Source organism: Alnus glutinosa, chromosome 7 (genome assembly GCF_958979055.1).
Source record: "Alnus glutinosa chromosome 7, dhAlnGlut1.1, whole genome shotgun sequence".
In the NCBI taxonomy this organism is placed as follows: domain Eukaryota; kingdom Viridiplantae; phylum Streptophyta; class Magnoliopsida; order Fagales; family Betulaceae; genus Alnus; species Alnus glutinosa.
Window position 1 is genome coordinate 29284195 of NC_084892.1, and position 17263 is coordinate 29301457.

General features: G+C 38.4%; 1 long non-coding RNA gene across 1 annotated transcript; it reads left to right on the forward strand.

Moving 5' to 3' along the window:
* The first annotated feature begins 1567 nt into the window (after positions 1 to 1567).
* LOC133873969 (uncharacterized) lies at positions 1568 to 9818 on the forward strand. The gene is made up of 2 exons (XR_009901188.1): positions 1568 to 1944; positions 9642 to 9818. It is a non-coding gene; the product is annotated as an uncharacterized LOC133873969 (long non-coding RNA).
* Positions 9819 to 17263: the final 7445 nt, after the last annotated feature.

Genomic DNA, 17263 nt, shown 5'->3' on the forward strand with positions numbered 1-17263 from the left:
GGCTCTCTCGAAGTAATTGATTTATCCTTTACTGTGTTTGGTTGTTAGTGGATTCGCATCGTTCCCCATCATTTCCCTATTCCTTTCTCTTTAAGATTTAGAAATGGAAAAGACCCTATTAATCCCCCTTTGAATAGGGGAAAAGTAAAAAAAGAATGACAAATCTGGCCATTCTAATTACTGGAAAACCATAAGACAAGAGAGAAACAAAGCTGACTTAGGGTTTAATAAGTTAGTGAGACTAATCTATCGAGACGAAACGACATCATTTTTGCATAAATGTAATAAAAGAAGAAAAAGGTAGTCTTACCAAGAAAACGGACGGATGAAAAGACCTTTGTGAATTATTAAGAGGACGCGAAATGATTTCAATAGTCATATCCATAAATAGATAAATAAAAAGTTTAGAGAAAAGGAGGCCATAATTATAATTTAGACATTGAAATGGTACTTGCAGATAGACATATAGGTATCAAAAAAGATCACCAACCTTTGAGATTTATTTTTTCTTTCATTTAACTTGTCCATATTTCTTTTTGTGTTTTGGTTTAGTTAAGGGAATGGTGGTTAATTTACTGATGTAGGGATCATCAAATCATCAGCTTAGAAGAGGTTTAACCAACCCATGTTGCTTCTTTGTTTCCAAGCATGTTCCTTCTACTGTTCTACATGCAAAGCAGCCTTCATTGTTTGAAGTCTGCACCACTACTGTTAGTTTATGCAGCTAATTGAGACCAGCTCTTAGTGACAGTACTACCGAAAGAAAAGCAACAATTCATGTTGTTGCATGTCTAGCATATATTCCTCAACTTGTTCTTCATTGTCGGAAAAAGAGATGGTTATATCATCGTTATCACTTCAAAATTGTTAGTTAAATTGTAATTAAAACTCCCTAAAATCATTTATAAAATTTGGTTTTATCTTATAATAATAAACTAATGTGATATTCATCTTCTAAATGTAGATGTGATATTCCAACTTGTCTTTTAATTATTCATTTTTTATTTTGGCCCTAGATTTTGACAAAAACTCAGCCAAGCCTAGACTACAACCAACTAATAATGAGGGCGAGGGCCGAGGTAGAGAGCTAATATGTCGACATTTCTCAACGAAAGTTTTCCAAATTTTTGGAGGTACGGATACCAACCATTAGCCATTTAGCCACATCAGCTGAGGATGAGCCCATAATGTCCTCATTCTTATTCTGCTACCCACAAGTCTGAGATACTTTAGCGTGATTACAATAATATCCCTGAGCTTCCATAAAAACAATACAAACCAACCGTAAATCTGTTCAAAATACATGTAATTTTGATATGCAATAGTAAAAATACATAATTTATTCAAAATAGATACATGTAATTTTTAAAAATATATATCACTAAAAATTACATTTATTTTAGAATATATCAATTTAATAGATTGAACTAAAAAAAAAATATCAAACTTAATTTAAAGGAAAAATTTCTTCTTATTTAAAATAACACAGAGAGAAATCTCAAGGCATATATGTTTCATGCATACATGATACTCATGATAGTAAAATCTAATTACCATTTTAATTTGTAGCAAACAATTGGTGGACAAGGGTTTTTAGACACAGGGATATTTTAGTAATTTGATATTTACATTTATATTTCTTTAAGCCCGTGCCTGCTGATCAGTTTTCATTTTTCAACGCCAAAAGATCGAGAAGCAAAAAATGGCTAGTTTAATGGACCCAATTTCGATACTGATGAGTGTAATTCTAAGAAAGAGCATATATGTGTATCAGGAATCCGCTCTCTTGTTTATGCAATTCTTTCCAGTTTTGGTGTCAACAATCCGATTTTCCCGTTTCATTTTCAGTCGTAATACCGCCGTTTCAGGCAGGTACTACCACTCTCCCAGGTCATCCATGGTGGCTCGACATGATCGGTAGTCCTACAAAATTCACGGTGAAGTGTAAGTGTTTGTTTGTCTTTCTGTTTTAGCTGTGCGCGCTGTGAGTTTACCTTGTTTGAATACTATGATTTTCAAATAAATGTGTAATTAATGAACCCGGAAACGTACAATTCATTTATATGCTGAATCTGGGTGTATACATAGTTTCTCGATCTTTGAGTTCGCTTGAAGTAATTTTTTGAAGATTTGGCTACTCGTGTATATGTTATATATGTGCGTTTGAGCTTCATGCATGATTGATACGTGTTCCTCATCAAATTAATCCCTGTGATGCAATCATACAAATGAATGAAGATTAATGTTTCAGGCTATAATATTTGATATTTTGATTCGGATCTTCTGATCAAATATATACAGCATTAGCTGCTGATTGATTTATTTACTATCAAATCAGTGCTTCCACCCATGAAAACCATTTTTAGTCTTCTAGTGCAAGTGAAAAGATCATGGGATCGATCTCATCTCCAGGTATGACTCAACAGTGCACTCCATTTCTGTCGTGCGCGCAGTAGTGATCATGAAATTTCATTCGACTTTAATTCTATATTTTTTTTTCAAAGATTGATCACGCTTTTACTCAAGTCACATTATTCTACCACATTTCCCATTTTCTAATTGAAATGGATTTTTAGTTCATCCACGACAACATAGTACTGGAAGATGGATGTTTTCGGGTTCCATAGTGACATTTTGGGAGGTGAGGTTGACCCTTGACCTCAGACTTAGCAGCAACATTCGGATAAGATTTAGAAAAAAAGAAAGAAAGGGAAATTGGACTAGGAGTATGTGAGTAGTAGAGGGGGGGTAGGGATGTTTGAGGTAAACATGAGAAACTAAAAGGGGCTTTGAAGAGATGTAAAGCTGATTTGAAGGGCCTGAACAATATGAATCAGATATCTTTATGGCATGTTTACCGTAAGAAGATGCTATACTCATTGTGAAGAAGATCACTGGAGAGGAAATCAAAAGAAAGATGAAAATTGAGGATGTTTTTCCGATATATGAAAGAGAGATGAGTTACTCTTCATTGCATGAACTAGAAGAAAATGAAGAGATCGCAGTGAAAGTGACAAAATATGGGGTGATTTTTCTTCTTCTTCTTCTTGTGTAGGGTATCTATTCAATTTTTCAATCAAATTGAAGAGGAAGAATTTGATTGTGTGGACCCGACAGTGGTTGGCAAAGAGAAGAAAGTTGTAGAAGATGGTGGGATAACCATTGAGAAGAAAATATAATAGGAGATCGTAGAAAAACAGCAGTGGTGCCTTTAGACGGCTTTGATATCATGTAAGAACATATAATCTATTTAAGAGATGAGAACAAAAAAGATAAACAGATAATTAAGGTAGTCCAGCATATGTCTTACGTGCACGTGTCAAAGCCTTTTCTTGATTGTATATAAGATTCTATTTATAAAGAAAGAGTCTAAACGTCACACATTACTTTAACTTCTACATTAACAACAATAAATTAATTTATACAAACCATCTTGTAACTCTTATCTCTTGAGTTCTTGTAACTCTTGTATCCTGAGTTCTTATAACTCTTGTTTCAATATAAACTATTTTGCACATCAAAGTTTCAATAAACGATAAGGGGATTAAGTTCATGGAATGCGAATTGTTCATATACCAACTCTTCTAAAGCGAAGATTGAATTAATTTTTTTGAAGCTCGAGTGAAGCAAAATGTGAAAGAAATAAGAGAGAATGATTTTGCTAACTTAACCAAAACAAACACATAGGCATTTTATTTATAGTCATATACAAGGGATTTGCAAAATTGGAAAATTGTACAATCCAAGGGAAGATCTTCTATACACAAAGTAAATGATATTCAAGAAAGATAAATTCTATGAAGTCAAGGACAATATAGTTGTCTGATGAGCACACTTGCATACCATACATCATTACCTAAGGAAAGTATTTGAGCTTGATTGGCATGGATCATCATCTAAGGAAATGGTTTGATTTTGAGTAGCACGTATCATCATATAAGGCAGGATTTGATTGTTATGCACAATTGGATTATATTGTCCAGCAGTCTTATTTCATTCGAATCCCATAATCACAGCAGTATCTTCCTTCTTGGCTGTCAATGGGATTTTCACAATTCTTGCGGCAGAATCTTCATGAGGTGGATTAGGTGATGTGGCAGCCATAGAGACTGCATGGGATGGAGCCTCTATGGCTGCTACCTTAACATCCTCCCGCAAGCTAAGGGGGCCAGGAAGGACTGTGAGCTTGGAGCATAAGAGAGCAAATTGAGCTGAGGAGGTTCCTTTGGTGAAAATGTTAGCAAGTTGGTCAACAGTAGAGATGATTTTGATCAAAATATCACCATTCAGGACTTTCTCTCAAATGAAGTGGTAGTCAACTTCGATGTGTTTAGTTCGTGCATGAAAAATGGGATTAGAGGCCAAGGCGAGAGCACTCCCATTATCACACCACAACACGGGGGCCAAAGACAGAGAGACGAAGTTCGCGGAACAACATCCAAAACCAAAACATTTCAGTAGTAGTCATAGCCATGGAATGGTATTCAGCTTCAGTGCTAGACCGAGACACCACAGATTGTTTCTTGTCACTCCAAGAAACAAGACAATTCCCCAGAAAAATACCATATCAAGAAGTTGAACGACTATCGTTAGGATTCCCAGTCCAATTCGAGTCGCAGAAGGCTTGATGTTGGAGATGTCCCTTGGTATAGAGAAGGCCATGTGTAGATGTATGCTTTAAGTAGTGAATGACACGCTTAGCTGCAGACCAATGGGAAGAAGTGGGAGAATGCATGTGCTGACAGAGCTGGTTAACAGAGAAAGAGATGTCAAGACGAGTGAGAGTGCAATATTGATGAGCACCTACCACCTGGCGATATTCAGTAGGATTAGCAAGGGATTCTCCATCAAAGTGAGACAACTTGGCACTGGAGGAACAGGGAGAGACCGACAGTTTGGCACCAAGCATGCATGTGCCGTGAAACAGATTAGCAATGTACTTGGTTTGAGAGAGATGCGGGCGAGCAACTTGTATACCCAGGAAAAAGCCCAAGTCACTCAAGTCCTTCAAGGGAAATTGTTGTTGTAATTTGAGAATAAGAGATTGTACAACAGAGATTGCGTTCCCGATAACCATGATGTCATCAACATATACTAACATGAAGATAATGATTTGACCATGGAAGAAGAGAAACAAGGAAGGATCAACCATGGAAGCTGTGAAGCCCAATTCCAAGAGGGTAGTAGACAAGCAGTGAAACCAGGCTCTTAGAGCCTGCTTAAGACCATAGATAGATTTGTGAAGCTTGCATACATAATCTGGTTGAGTTGCATCCACAAAACCTTGACGTTGCTCCATGTAAACCTCCTCCAGCAAGGTACCATGCAAGAAAGCATTAGAGACATCTAATTGCTTAATAGGCCAGTCAAAGTGTACAACCAAGGCTAAAATAATGCGAATGGTGGAAGGCTTGATGATTGGACTAAAGCTCTCAGTGTAATCTACTCCACTTTGCTGCTTAAAGCCTTTAGCAACCAAACAAGCTTTGAATCTGCAATGGAACTATTAGCTCGTTGTTTAATCTTATACACCCAACGATTGCGAACGACATACTGCTGGGATGGGCGAGGACAAAGTTTCCAAGTCTTGTTGGAGATCAAGGCCTCAAACTCTACCACCATAATAGCTCTCCAACGTGAGTCAATGGCTGCCTTTTTTAAACAGGTTGGTTAAACCTCAATGAGCACAGAGTGAAGAGCAGTGGGTGGAGTGTGTTTGGTAGCAGAGTAGAGATGGAAGTCAGGGAAGGACGTAGGTCGGAGAGAGCCAGTCCTATACTGAGTGGTCATAGGATATAAAGCAAGGGCAATGGTAGCTACGAGTGCGGCTGGAGGTGGCACAACAATGGGAGAAGCCAGAGAAGGAGAACTAAAGGAAGCATGATGGTCGACAATGTCTAAGGGTTCAAAGGTAAGGATGAGAGAGGATGAAGCATCTGAGGGACTAGTAGTAGTGATATGGTCATGGTTAGATTCAGTAGCAGCATGATGTGTGGAGTTAGTAGCCGCATGATGTGTGTAATGTGGTAAGGAAAAGATGTGCAAACAAGGATGCTTACTGGGAGCATCAAAAGCAGCATTGATCTTGGAAGGCAATTGCAAGAAATCATGTTCTTTGGCAAGAAATGATTGTTCATAAATAACCACATGTCTTGACAAATAAACATGGTTGGTGACAGGATCCAGACGACGATAACCAGCATGACTATATCCAAGAAAAATGCAGACCTTAGATTGAAATTCTAGTTTATGAGTTGTGTAAGGGTGAAGAAGGGGGAAGCATTTGCATCCAAAAACTCTGAGGAGAGAATAATCAAGAGACTTTAGGAATAATTTCTCATGAGGGGAAGCATGATTCATGACAGATGTGGGTAGCCTATTGATGATGAAAACTGAAGTGAGAAATGCATCTACCCAATATCGATTGGATAGGTCCGAGTGAGCAAGTAAAGTGAGTCCAGTTTCAAGGATATGGTGTAGCTTCCTTTTAGCTAAGCCATTTCGTTGTGAAGTGAGGAAAACTCTTGCGATGTTGAATACCATTATTGGTTAAAAAGGATTGGAAGTGTCGTGAGGTGTATTCACTACCACCAGTGAACTGGGATTGCAATTATCTAATCTTGTAGGAGAATTTGTTTTCAACAAACATTTTGAACTTAACAAAGCAATTATAGACATCAGATTTAAGGTGTAGGGGTAAAACCAAGTGTACTGAGTGAAATCATCTATAAAGATGATGTAATATCTACAGCCACTGTGGAGGGGGCTGGAGATGTCCATAGGTATGTATGAATTAATTTAAGGAATGAAGTAGTACTACGTGTAGAAGCAGTGAAATGCAATCTTTTACTCTTACCCAATTGACATTAATAACAAAAATGCTCTTTATTATAATCATTATATTTGAAATAGGAAAAGACTATGCCTTTTTTACATGCTTAACAATGGAAAAGGAAGGGTGGCAAAGCCTAGAGTGCCACATTAGGGTAGAGGTTTTTAATCCTAAGATAGCGTAAAAACATGAGCATTTTTGGATGAATTTCTTCGCAGCCTCAAAGGGTAAAGCGCGTTCTCACTCTTGCCTTCCAGGAGCAACGTATGCGGTCAAAAATCATTCACAAAGAAATGAGAAGATGTAAGAATGAAGTACCAATTATTATCTTGGCAAAATTTTTGGTTAGACAATAGATTAGTTGTGGCAGTAGGACAATGTAATAAATGCTTAAGGCAAAAAGGAATAGAAGAAGGGTGAAAAATTGTTGAACCAGTGTGCTCAATTGTCAAGCCTGCTCCATTGCCAACAACTACAAACTCAAGTCCCTGAAATGGTTGAGGTTGAATAGACAGATTTTTCAGGTCATGTGTGATGTGATCATTGGTGCCACCATCAGCAAACCAAGGCTGATCTTCAAGTGTGCTGTTGGTTTGGGCCACCATAGCAGCTAACTGAGGTGGAGGATGGCGACCTTGATAGGCATAGTCCATCATGTGGAAATAGTCGAGAGCACCATGGTTGGACTTGCCGCAAATCTGGCAGGGAGCACATAGAGGTTGATTGGATGGGAAGTCATCGTTGCTGGATTGAGAACCTTGGCGTTGAAGTTGCAGATTGGTATTTCCAGATGGAGAGAACTAGCGTGCATGGCCATTGGCGCTAGAGTTGGGAGGTCCTCGGTATTGTCCAGACCTGGGAGGAAAATGATGGAATAGAGGTGCCTTACCTTTACGATTGTAGTTTTGGAAACTTTGAAGGTTTGGTTTAGAGGATCCACCACCATGGCGCTGCATGAAAATAGCGAAGTTCTAAGTATCAGTTAGGGGTGTACAAGCGGGGCAGTTATTAACCACTAATAACCGTCAACAGCTGCTAACCAGATAGCTAGAAAACGGAAAAACCAGAAATAACCGCAACTGGATAACCGGGTACCCCGGTTACGGTTGCTGGTTATAGGGTTTTAGAAAACTGGTTAATAACTAGGTAACCGGTAACCAGTAACCGATTTATATATATATATATATATATATATATATATATATATATATATATACATACAAATAATTGTATTTATTGTAGATGTGCCTCAAACTCAACCTTTAATATCAAGAAATGAATCATCTTTAGTTTTCTAATATGAAGGTTTGGTATTTTTTTGAATTGTCATCATAGTTTAATTACAATACAATTGTCATTATATTTTATAATATTTGTTTGTTTGATTTTCTTTGCAATCATTTTATTTAATATATGGACTTGATTGTGAGCTCATTGAGATGAATGAATGGTGACTGATAAATGAAATTATGCACGTCCAATAGTATTGACTATTTATCATTGAATATTGAATAATTGGATATTGAATTTAAAAAAAAAAAAAAAAACTGAAAAAATCAACAATGTTTGAAAACCGGTTACTCGGTTAATAACCCGATAACCGGAGGTTGCGGTTGCGGTTGCGATTATTTCCTCATAACTGCAACTGCAACCAATTGTACACCCCTAATATCAGTGTTGGCTGCCTGCTGCTGTTAGTTCAAAAGCATCTCATGATTCAAGAGCTCATCCCGAAATTCAAGGAATGAGAGAGGATTGTCCCTGGTAGCAATGGAAATAGAGGTCACAAATGAGTTAAACATGGGATTGAGTCCACTAATGATGGAATTAATCAAATCCTAATCATCAGTGGACTTTCCTATAGCATCAAGTTGGTCTGCCTATCGGAGGAGGTAAGGAATTTATAGCAGGATTTGGATTCTTGATTGAGACTAAAGTTGGCGTTTCAGGTGGGAAACACGAGAGCGTGCGGGAGTGTGAGGCAAACCTATTTGCCAGAGCATCCCATACTTCCTTGGAGGTTTGGAGTCCATAAACAGTAGCCAACATAAGTTCAGCCAGATTGAGATTTATCCAGGTTAGTAGGAATTGACCATTCTTGATCCAGATTGCATAGCCCAGATTAGGGACAACCTTATTAGTGTCATCGAGCACAGATTGAGGTGGGTATGGGTCTGATTCTGAACCATCCACTATGCCCATCAACTCATGACTTTTCAAGGTAGGAACCACTTGAGATAGCCACAACAGATAATTATTCTCATCAAGTTTGAGAGGAAAATTGAGTGAAGCTAGGTAGGGTGAATGAAGTTGCCAAGGGAGTAGTTGAGGAGGAAGCCATTAAAAGGAGGATTGGGGTGTTTACATAGATTGGCTCTGATACTATGAAAGAAATAAGGGAGAATGGTTTTAGCTAACGTAACCAAAACACACACATTTTATTTATAGTCATATGCAAGAGATTTGCAGAATTGGAAAATTGTACAATACAAGGGAAGATCTTCTATACACAAAGTAAATGATATTCAAGAAAGGTAAATTCTATGAAGTCAATGACAATCTAGTTGTCTGATGAGCACACTTGCATAGCATACATCATTATCTAAAGAAAGTATTTGAGCTTGAGTGGCACGCATCATCATCTAAAGAAAGGGTTTGATCTTGAGTAGCATGTATCATCATGTAAGGCAGGATTTGATTGTTATGCACAACTGGATATATTGTCCTGTAGTCTTCTTTGATTCCAATCCCACAATCACATCAATATCTTCCTCCTTGACTGTTAATGGGATTTCCACAATTCTTGCAGCAGAATCTTCATGAGGTGGAACAAGTGATGTGTCAGCCACAGAGACTGCATGAGATGGAGCCTATGTGGCTACTACCTTAACAAAATGTTCAAAGCTTAAATTACATACCATTAATATTCTGTTATACTTTTGTCAAATAAGATTTTTTATTCATGTTAAATGTGGGTTTTTTGTTAGCTTGCGCCTTGCAGACATATTATGACAGGTTGACAGAAATTATGTCAAAAATCGACATTCAACTACTTTTATAACCAACATTTAACCAGATGTTCATGCATGTTTCAAGTGGTACGGAAGTTCAATCATATTTAAGAATGTCTATCATTTGGTGGGTTACTTGCCAAGCTTGTATTTCCTAGTTCTAATTATTAGACTCTAAAGTCTAATTTGCTGTAAAAGGCCCATATAGTGTTTCTAACATAAATACTAGTGTAGTTGGTTACTTGTTTGGGGTTTTTGATTGGTCAATTATGTGTTAATTGATGTCGTTATATATATATATGTGGTATCCCATGTTCAACCAGGCTTTGCAGCTAGATTTGGGCCATTTGGCATTGCTCAAATTCCATGCCCATATATATTGACATCTTTTTTCTGTCAGTTATTTTCAGCTAGAGATTGATTTGATCCATGCTTTTTGAAAGTTCATTTGATTCGTCTTTAGGAGTTGTTGAAATTACAAAATTTAGATTGAAAATATGGGTTTTTGTTTATTTTCTAGTGCATACATACGTTCAAATGTATAGTTCAAATGTATTTTGTAGTTAGTAGTTCAAGTGATTTTTTTTTTCTTTTCTTTTTTAGATTGTGGAATAACATATTTTGCAGCATTATTCAGTTTGCACTTCGAATACATGTTTTTGAAAAATTTAAATAAAAGATCTCACACACACACACATATATATGACATCTTTAATTATCTTTCGTCTATTTCTGTATAACCATGGATATATTCAAATAATGAGGAAACATAACAACCATCGAGAGTAGTGGTTCAATGGTCCAAAGATAATTCAAAGTGGCCGGTTAGGTGCATAGTAGGACATAGGTTTGAATCCTACAATAGGAATCTTTGAATCTCCATGCTTGATTAGCCTAATCCAACGAGTAGCTAAGTACTACTATAATCATGTCCAGTCAAAATAGTTACGTTACATAGTTGGTCTCTCTTGCCTGTCTTTTTGAATAATAATAATAATAAATATAGGAAACATATCAAGGCAAGTCTATGTGAAAGAACGTTTAATGATGGCCGTCATCAACGACTATAATCAAACTAGTACTTGTAGGTATATAGGAATTAATTAAGAAAGATCTTCAACCAATGAGATTTTTTTTTATTCATAAAAAAAAAAAGGTTGTGTTCATTAATTAGAACCTAATACGTACGATAAATAGAATTACAAAGTTGTGTTTTTCCATTTGTAGTAATTTATTATGCACTATTATTGAACACTCCAAAATTACTCAAAGGGTAAGCATTAATCAGAAGCATTAAGCACTCGCATCATATGTTAATTAGTAGTGTTTGATAGTAAAGCAAGTTATATAGGCACAAGCTAGCAAAACCTTCTCAATACAAAATTATTATAAACATAATATTCATATTCAATTTTTTTTTTTTTTTTTTTTTTTTTACTTTATATTTTTGGGGTTTCAGTCGATTTTTATATCTTTAATGGCGGCTAGCCAATGTAGCTTAATAGCTTATAGCATTTACGTATAAAAAAAGAAAAAAGAAAAAAAGAAAAAAGAAAAGTCAGTTTTACCGAGGCTGTTAAACTAAGTACACAAGCCTGCCATTTGCTTTGAGAGAGCTTTTGATATTTCTCCCCATGCACTCAGGCGAATGCATGCAGTAACATCCTCGATCAGAAGGTAGTCATAATTGAGACCGGAGATGTGATGGACGCCTAGCTGTGTCAAGGTTCTCGCCATTAAGGCCGGAGATGTGATGGAATTGTAGTGGAAGGCCAATGTGAAGTTGATGAAAAGCCTAACTATTAACTATTTAACATCCCCTCGAGTAGGCTTTCTCGGATGATTAATACGTATATAATATTAACAATTTATTTTATTTTTAATCTAAAAGTTTTTTTGTTGTTTTCAGGTTATATTAGTGTTAAAACCACGTCTTAGGTACTATTAATATCCAAATTCCAACTACTAGACTCTTAAAGTCTAATTTGTTCTTAAAGGGCCTTAAAGTGTTTAAAGTGTTAATTTGTTCGACAACACACATAAATCTTAATCTGTTGAAAATATGAACCATGAAATAATTCTCTAATCCATCAAACTAGTACCTTGCAGACAGAAATTAAGGAATAAAGATTCCTTACAATTGACTACCCATGCAATTTGGGTAGCCTTCTTAGAGGGGATTGCGCAGCTCACTTGCCCTAGGCAACTCAAGGTTTGGGGTCCACCTATGCCAAACATGTAGGCCCTACAACCATCATTATTGTGGAATTTTCCAAATTAATCAATTGTAAGAGATTCTAATTCAAATAAAGAAACGTCTCTGACCTTTCTTTATACACTACTTGATGCCGGTTCCCAAATATGTTTCAAATTGTATTAGTGTAGCTTCAACGTTTTTCCATGATAGGTGGAGCAATCCAAAGATAAAATTATATATGCATTTTTATCTTCAAGGATCCGATCCGAATCCTTACTCTTGCATGAACATAATTCAAGCGATGATTATCATTGTTATAAACAATATAGAATAATAGTAAGATAAAAGTGTGGTTTCTAACATTAATTTAAAATATAGATTCAAGGTAATTATCGATACAGTACTCCAGGATTATAAATTGTACCAATTAACAATGAAGGTCGAGGATGGATAAACCAATTTATATTGAATGAGAGCTAATGTTGGCATTTTTGAAGTAAAGTTTTAGAATTTGGAGGTGCGGATACCAACCATTAGCCACATCAGTTGAGGATGTTCCCGTAGGCTAATGATTTTTTTACATCATCTTGATGTACATCAAGTGTACACCAAGATGCATTGGGTGTTGGATCGATACATATAAGTCCTCATTCTAAATTTCTAATTCTGCTACAGGACTACCCATAAGTCTGATTAATGCTTACCCTTTGAGTAATTATTAGTAATTTACATTTACAAAATTTACCCTTTGGGATTTGGGGGGGCAAAATTGAAAAAAAAAAATTTGGGAGGGCAAAACTAAAAAAATAAAATAAAATTTAGAGGTAATTTTTTTTTTTTTTTTTTTGGAAAACCTAGGGGCTCCGCCACCCCCCCCACCCCCCCAAAGCTTGGCCAAGCTTGGGGCTAGCTCCGCCCCTGCTTAAAAAGCTTAGGTGATTGTTTCTCCCAAGCCTCCCCTCTCTCTGAAAAGCCTCACAGCTCAAAATCCATGGGAGCAGGGAAGCTTTGAGCTTCCCTCCCCCTCCTCACCCTCTTCTTCCTCTTCTCCTCCCCTCTTCCTCCATTCCCCCTCTGCTATTGCCTCTTTTGAGGCCTCTATTTTGCTAGAGTTTTCTCTTGCCCTAACTACCTCTATGAAGGCATTTTATCTGCTTTTTCTACCAACATCATAGCTCACACTGGCCACCATCTTCATCCATCGTGTCTTTCGCTAAGTTTGGATAGGATCTCGGGTCGAGTTTTTCGAAGCTAGATTTACGCTTCTCAGCCAGATTCGGCATGACACACGCCTCTCCATCATGCTCCCTGTTGTATTCCGCCTCCGTCGACACCAGCCACAATCCTTTCGAACCTCCACGCAACGGAGTGTAGCTTGCACGCACCAACGAGTGAATCTCACTCGCTGATGCATGGTGGCTACTCCTCCCCCCATCCTTCCCCCGCCTGTACTCTTGGCGGATTGTGGTAGTTCATGGTGTCTCAGCAGGAGAGAGGTCGTCCAATGCTAACGCGTGGTCTTCCGCCTAGTTTGGATAGGATCTCGGGTCGAGCTTTTCGAAGCTAGATTTACGCTTCTCGGCCAGATTCGACACGACACACGCCTCTCCATCGTGCTCCCCGTCGTATTCCACCTTCGTCGACACCAGCTGCAATCCTTCCGGACCTCCTTGTAATGGAGCGTAGCTTGCACGCGCCAGCGAGTGAATCTCACTTGCCGACACGTGGTGGCTACATTCCTCCCCCATCCTTCCCCCACCTCTGCTCTTGGCGATTGTGGTAGTTCACGGCATCACGACCGGAGAGAGGTCATCCACGCGCCATCATCAGCGACTCCCAACTCACTAGTGCTATGTTTTACCTTTTTTGTATTTTTGGGCTTTTTGTTTTATGTATCTTTTCTGTGTATCTCTGTAATTGTTACGCACCTAGTGTTTGAGTTCTCTAGACTCTATATACACCTTTAACAACATTTATTGGTGGCTTGGGTTCTTGGCATCCGTGCCAAGAATCAAAAGGTCACTACAAAAAAATCAGGAATTCTGGACGGATTGAAACTGTCCAGAAATTGGAAAAAACCGTCTGGAAAACGTTCCAGAGGGTTTTTTTTGGACTGTTTGACAATGGGTCACTAATCCTGATTATGGACGGTTTAGGCCAAACCGTCCGCAATTCCAAACGGTTTGGCACAAACCGTCCATAAAAATTATGGACGGTTTTGCCCAAAACCGTCCAGAATTAATAATATACATATATACATATATATTTTATCCATGCCATTAATTTCTTTTTCTGTCTCGATTTTCCTGTCCAGATAAGGAAACGTCGACGGCCAGCGGAGATGACGGCGTGTCCTTAGGGGTACCAAGCGTGTTGATTGAATCGTTCAATCTAAGGTTTTCGAAGTCCGATGGGACCGTCGATTTCTTGTCCCTGGCCGTCGGATCGGTGGCTAGGGTCCGCCAAGTCGCCGACCTCGCTTGCCATTACTCTCGCTGCTACTGGGAGCTCTCCAAGGCTTGGCTCAGGTACTAATTCCTCAAAGTTTTCCATTTTTTGGTTTCCTCAAGGTTCGGCGACAGAGAGGACGACGTCGACGACCAGCGGAGCGAGGAGAGTAGAGTATTGACTGACAACCTTGCTGTTGAGAGAGGTGCTGGCAGACTTGACGAGAGAGTCACGGTTGGAGAGCTCGACGGGGACGGCCATGGTCGTGAGGACCTTGACGGCCTTGTGGAGGTGCCGTCGCCTACGGCAGATTCCTGGGACTTGGAGAGCTCGACGAACATCTTGGCGGCCGGCTAGATCGAGGACCTTCGTCTTGTTGTGCAAATGGACCTCCATGTATATTCCATTTAATTAATTTTGGCTGGGAAATTTTTTTGGCTGTCAAAAGAAATGGACGGTTGTGATTTTGGCTAGGGAAAAAACCTGATGGATTTGGTGAAATTTGGGGGCATCACGCAGATTGATGATATGGTGTCACGCCCCCGTTTAGGAAAATAAGGGAAACGCGAACTAAAAGATAAGTAAATAAGTAAATAAAGACAGAGAGTTTCAAAACACAAGTAGTATTACTATTTATACCAACTATGATAGCAGTATCAAAATTTTACACTGGGGCTCGAGGTTATTTACAGCTCAAAAGTGAAGTGGTAAAGCAAAAGCTAGCAATCAACATTGCTAGAAAAACCACCACATAAGTTAAAAGACTGAAATGAGTACAGTTTCCATCAACAAAATATGACTGTAATATCATGATCTATCAGCTCTACAGTCTATGTCCACGACGGAGTCCCCAGGTACTATAACTGCTACTATCTACATCTTTTTCTAGTCCACTGTACAGTAAGTCCAAGTTGCCCACGGATGGGGCCAGATCTGGGGGTCACTGACTACCAGGAGTCCTACAGGCACTCCTCCCCTCAAGACTATGATATACACCTTCATCTGAAAATGGTTATAAGGGAAAGGGGTGAGTTCGACAACTCAGTAAGGAAATATCAACACCAGGAAAATAAAACATGCTATAAAATCATTAATTATGCATAATGACAAAAATATCAAAATGAGCAATTAAGACAGAATTTATAAGTATAATTAACAGAACTTAAAAATAGATGAACAAGAAACATGAATAATGGCATGAATAATCAAATCAATTCTTTTTATTTTCTCTTTTATCCTTTAACTGTGGTTTAACCCTTTATAGACTCTACACCGCCAGTTCCCGTGAGCGGCGCACGTTGGCTTTGTCCGAAGGACCTATAGACTCAGCCTGTCGTCACAGAGAAGAGTCGCCGGGTTGGGGATCTTCCCTAGGTAAAGGCCAACCCCGGCCGGTAGCACACACAGTATTTTGGTATGCTTGCCTTGCTACCCTGTATGGTACCGATCTTAACTATAGTAGTGCCTCAGGATTTAAACAATTACTACACATGAACGTTTTCTGTAATACTATAGGCTCTACAATAACTGTATACTATACTTTAAAACTGTAAGAGCCGTTTTTATAACTATAGTCATGTGCAAACTTTAAACTTTAGATTCTCTTTTTCATTCAAAACTATATAAATCATAAACTTTAGAATTCTCTGTAATCATATCTTTGAAATGCTCTTATCACAACTTTGAAATACTCTTATGCATAATTCCATAACTTAAAAAAAATGCTCTTAATCATAATTGTAAAAATGCATAAAATAGCATGAACGAAACATATTAGAAATAACAGCTTGGCATTTAAAATTTCACATAATAATGCTTTGTAAAATTCCCCAACATTTTTTTCAAAAGATTTATAGTAAAATCTTGTTGGGAGATTTTTAGGTGTTGTATCCCCTTACCTGGATTTGCTCCTAACGACAAGATTGAGCTTTTACCTAAATAATACACAAGGGTAAATTTTATTAATACTTTTTCTAAAAAAAATTATTCTATCTAATTAACCAAAAATAACCCACTAAAAACCAAAATCTACACGGCATAGAGCCACCAAAACCACAGGGAAAACCAAAAACTCAAACCGGTTAGTACAACAAACCGGTTAGCACAACAAACCAAACTCAAAGGCAACAACACGGAACCGGCCAAAATGATAACTCAAAACAGGACACACACACAGCCAGATTCTTCACCAAAACCCAGTGGCCGTAAAGCTCAAAGAACCACAAAACAAAACACCCATTCAGTTGAAACACTGCACACACAAAATCTGCCAAAATCACCAACATCCCAACACACTTGGCCAGCCCTTCAACTGAATAGAAAATCACAAACGAACCCACTGTTCTCTCCAACCAACCGGCCGAAACCCACAGCCAACCTCCTTCCAACCAACCGAACCCACAAAGCCAACCCAAAAAAAAATAGACAGAGAAGAGTCTTCGCAGGTTATACCCATCTGAAAAAAAAAAAACAATTCTGTTCAAAACCCATTCAGCCTACCCAACGAATCTTGCTCTAAATTCTTCTCAAAACTCAACTAAAAATTGATAAAGACTAAGATTTTCACTTACCCAAGGAGAAAATTGGTTTCCAAAGGTATGGGTACCGGCAAAGTCGCCGGAAAAAGGCACCAGGAGACGTCGCCGGCGCGGGACCGTGGTCTGCCGGTCCGGCGGCGTCGTCCGCCCAGTCCGGTGGCCCACCCACCGGCTGGGTCCTCTTCCTTCCTCCCCTCCCTCTCACGGTCACACACACACAACTCTCCCTCATCTCCAC